Source organism: Anneissia japonica, unplaced genomic scaffold (assembly GCF_011630105.1).
Source record: "Anneissia japonica isolate Jap-2015-1 unplaced genomic scaffold, ASM1163010v1 scaffold685_len2926416_cov193, whole genome shotgun sequence".
NCBI classification, from domain to species: domain Eukaryota; kingdom Metazoa; phylum Echinodermata; class Crinoidea; order Comatulida; family Comatulidae; genus Anneissia; species Anneissia japonica.
This window is the reverse complement of record NW_022692922.1, coordinates 2,018,468-2,023,853: the sequence shown is the minus strand read 5'-3', so window position 1 is coordinate 2,023,853 and position 5,386 is coordinate 2,018,468.

Below are 5,386 nucleotides of genomic sequence, written 5' to 3'. Positions count from 1 at the left end.
TACTATAGACTATAGTTGTAATTTTGCCCTGCCTGACTTGGAAATGTACTGAATACTCAGTACATGTGTTGTACTCGGGTGGGACTCGAACTTACGATCTCCAGATATATATACTGCCGTGATTCGGAATAACGCATTATGAGCCAAAATCATAGTTTTTGAGATATTGAGCAAAATGCGTTTCTTGTTAGCCTTTTGTTATGGAAATTAATTATATTGATTTTTTGTGTAAATGTACTAACTACACAACAGAAAAAAAAATACTGAAGTACTTTTTTATATATTTTTTTTTCTTTAACTCAGTCAAAATAAACATAATGGGCTTTTCCTAATTAAAACAAAAGCCAATGAAGCATGACATATCTGATGTTAACCATTATATCCAGTTTTGCCAGTAAAATGCATGCATTATTCTTTAGAGGTTTAAATTTCATTATGTTTAAAAAAACTTAAAACAAAACAAAATAGAAAGTATTGTAAGGGTTTTTGTTTATAATATTTAATAGCAACATTATCACATTCACTCTCATAAAATATTTACAAAATGTGTCTGATCTGATTTAGAAAATGTTGTATTTTCCCCTAAAATATGGTATTGTACATGTAACTAAAGAACAGAAAAAATACTAAAGTACGTTTTTTATATATTTTTTTCTATAACCCAATCAAAATAGACATAATGCGCTTTTCCAAATTAAAACAAAAGCCAATGAAGATTGAAATATCTGATGTTAGGCATTATATCCATTTTTGCCAGTAAAATGCATGCATTATTCTTTACTTAAGGACTAATGAAAAATAACAAATTATTAAGTGAAAATTTTTCACCAGGACTTTAGGGGTTTAAATTCCATTATGTTTAGATAACTTAAAACAAAACAAAATAGAAAGTATTTTAAGGGTTTTTGTTTATAATATTTAATAGCAACATTATCGCATTCCCTCTCATAAAATATTTACAAAATGTGTCTGATCTGATTTAGTAAATGTTGTATTTCCCCTAAAATTTGATATGGTACATGTAACTAAACAACGGAAAAAATACTAAAGTAAGTTTTTTATATATTTTTTTCTATAACCCAATCAAAATAGACATAATGCGCTTTTCCAAATTAAAACAAAACCCAATGAAGATTGAAATATCTGATGTTAGGCATTATATCCATTTTTGCCAGTAAAATACATGCATTATTCTTTACTTAAGGACTAATGAAAAATAACAAATTAAAGTGAACATTTTTCACCAGGACTTTAGGGGTTTAAATTCCAATATGGTTAGATTACTTAAAACAAAACAAAATAGAAAGTTTATTAGGAGTTTTTGTTTATACTATTTAGCAACATTATCGCATCCCCTCTCATAAAATATTTACAAAACGTGTCTGATCTGATTTAGTAAATGTTGTATTTCCCCTAGAATATGGTATGGTACATGTAAAATTTTAATTAAATACTATCATTAACCACTGCAGAATGAACAAGCAACAAAACGGTTAATAAGTTTTTACAACATACATAATTAGTTTAATTAAATTCACTATGAAGAATACCCGCCTTTTAATTTAATAGACAAAAAATAAATACCCAACTTCTAAACACACTTCTTCAGGCCCATTATACATTTTTGTTTCCTTAAATTATAAGGAAGTGTGCTCATTTAAATATAGCTAAATGTTTTAAATGCAAATTTTGCATAGGTATTATATCTAAATTCCAAGCATTGGACTAAAATTTATATTATGGCAATAATTTGGTCATGGTCATATTGCAACTTATTCTTTAAAGTCAGACTTCTGAGGAAAAAAAATGATATGTTGTAGCACTGATTTTTCTATGACAGAAAAAATTTGTCTAACGAAAAACTGGGGAACAGTAAATGAGATACAGATTATTGAATATTTAAAAACTGGGGGAAAAGGGGCGTAACCGCCTTTTTTTTACACCATAGGATGCTTCTAAGCCAAACATTTAAAAATTCTCAAAAATGGATATAATGCGTTTTTCCGAATCACGCCAGTATACTACAGACTAGTTAGTTAAACGGCAGTGTGCTACAAAGGAGTGGAAAGTATAATATCCGATTCTTGTATAATCTAATTAAAATATTTCGTTTACACTATATCAGCATTAATTAAGACCCGGGAAAACTACTGTTATTCGATTGTTGAGATCATGGAGTATTTTACAAAGTTGCTAGACAGACTTCAATTTCTTTTAAGGCCTTTGATTTTGTTCCCATGTTAGAGTGTTAAAAAAATTCTATCATGGAAATCACATAAGGGTTACACAGTTGCACTGGTTTATACCTGTAGTATTGTAATGGCATTGCCACTTTGAAGAGGGATTTAGTATACTGTTTAGCATTATCATTGGCCCTAGTGCCTACACTGCCTTAAACTTTGGCAGGTTTACTTTCATTGATCAGATTGCCCTAATGCGGACAAGTCGCCTTTTTTTCTGCGTGTATAGAACCAGGTAAGTCCGGTGTCTATCCTTTTCGTAACATACATAATTACCTCAGTAGAAAGTATGGCACTTCAGGCCAATTATGCATAACAATGGATGATTACATAACAATTTCATAATTATGAGGGTAGATAAATATAATAATGTTGGTATTAATTTATATATGTTGGTATAAATTTCCATAATGTTGATGTATTAATTTGCATAATGAGGGTATGTAAATAATAAAAATATTGATAAAATTAATATTAATTTCCATAATGTTAAGATATTAATTTGCATAATGTGGGTATGTAAATAATAACAATATTGATAAAATTAATATTAATTTGAGATTGCCTCAACTTTAAATAATAATAATAATAATAATAATAATAATAATAATAATAATAATAATAATAACAAAGATGATCGTTGAACAGCTTATATGTCCTAAATAATTATGAATACATTATTGCGGTATAATATCTCGCTTTTAATCTCTTCACTCATCATCATTATCATCATTATCACCATCACTATCATTGTCGTCAACTTCGCCAACATCATCACCATCAGTATGTCTGTCAATATAATCATAATCACTACCATAGTCACTGTCATCACCCTTTGTAGTATCATAATCACCTTCACAACCATCATCCTCACTTTGATTTCCATCATCACTACTATAGTCACTATCATCAACATTCATCTCATAGTTGTCTTCACCAACATCAATAATATTGATATAGTATATTATACCATCACTATGGCTGTCAAAATAATTATAATCATATCAACAACATTTGTAGTATCCTAATAACATAATATACCATCACCTCACTTTGATCTTCATCATCAATATCATAGTCACTATCATCAATATCCATCATAGTTATCATCTTAGTTATAAGTATCATCACTAACAGCAGCATCCTCATCATCACCACTGATACTTCGCATACTACATGAATATGTTTTGTTTATTATCTTTTTGAACATCTTCACCATTCTCATCACCAACGTCATCATGGTCGTCTTCACCATTGTAACCAGTATAAATTATGATTCTACCCCTCTGAAACTATCGAAATGTTCGGGTCCTAGTATATCTATAACTTATTATCAGTTTTCTGTTGCTGTTGTTGTATCTGCTACAATACAAGAATACAATATAACTTCAAATAATGAGAGAGAGTCATACAATTTTGTTTCAGCAATAAGCAAGAATAGCTTTTCATTTATTTAGTTTTTAGCAAACTAATTACATATCATCATAGAATTTACATTAATTTACAAATTCATGAATTAAGTATTAGCTAAGTTAGCAAACGCTTCAATACATTCGCTTTTGTATGGTCGATTTAGCTTCCTTAACACGATAACACATAAAACGTATTAGGGTTACCCATTTTGCACTGGTTTATACAGCCCCTGTAGTCTTGTGATCGGATTGCCACTTTGAAGAGGGATTTTGTATACTGTTTACCATTAATCTTGGCCCTAGTGGCTAAAGCTGAATAAATAAAATAAACACAAAAGTATGTACAAAACACAGTACATAGTATACATTTATATTATGGCCTTAACGGCTCCAACTGACACGTTTCGGCAATCTCCTACCATTTGTCATACACTTTTCACTGATTTGTTTTAATTTTTTAGGGGTTAAAATGCAGAATATGCCTTTTTTCGGATTATTTGTGCTTATAGATAGGAATTATTAATTTAACACTTAGGCATTATCTGCAATAAAGTTTAAATATTTCGATGAATTTTAAATTAGTGCATGATTATTGTAAATGTATGTCATAAAACAATTTTTTCATATACTAAATTTTATGTAATAATATAATTAATATTTTAAAATTGTACGCGCGTTGAAATCTCAATTTCTTTAATGTAATATTTAACAATTGTTTTGTAAGTTAAGTAAGGTATAAAAAAAGTAAACCAATAAAGAAAATAGAAGAAATAGGTTTTATTCATAGTGTGTCGGTGGAGCTTGGGTAGGCCAGCTTGCTGTCGGAGGGAGAAGGGGATGAGAGCGGTGTTAAGCGTGGGCTTTCTTTGCGTTTTATATGTAAGGTTGGAGGTAAATTGAAAAGTTTTCCGCATTTTAGGGCATGTTCAACCGATGTTTCTAATCAGATGCCACACCAACCTATTTCAATTATCTTTGTAGTCACAATTATCATCCTTATTTATCGCCGTTATGGTCATCGGATAATAATGCTACTGTTATTCCTAAATTGTTTATGCACTTTGCATGCACTAAAGACATTTAAACCACCGCTTTTATATTGTAAAACAATTCAAAATAATTATTTTCCATATGTAAATGTGAAAACCAAGGCTACATCATAATGTACGGTGTCAAAATTATTATTAAATTATTATTTATATTGCTCAAGAATTGTTAATAAATTAATTTTGTATTAATTTACCTGAAAAATAAAATAGTAATACACATTGAATAAAACAATTAGGAATATTTACAATAAATTAAAATAAATAGAATTTTGCAATTAATATTTACATAGTTTATTATTTGTTATTCGTACAGGTTATCAGAAAAACAATGTAGATAATGCCCCTTTTTTAGTTAATCCTCAGAATAATGCTATAACAAACTAGGCAGGGATGCTTTCTGCCTGATGATGACATAATTAATGTATGTATGTATGTATTATACTTGCTTTTTGCCAGTGTGTGAAGTCAACCGTTTAATGCTGTACTGAGTGGTGTTTAGTAGTAATGCCTTATTCTAAATTATTTGTAGTGGTATGTGTAGAAAATGTCCATTTTAAAAAATAAATATTATATTTAGATTAATATTTTTCGCTTTCAATTGAATTAAGGTGATAGATTATACCCTCAGGAGTCATGTAATAAAAAAATCTCAATTTTGAAAAAAAATGTAGTTAATGCCTTTTTC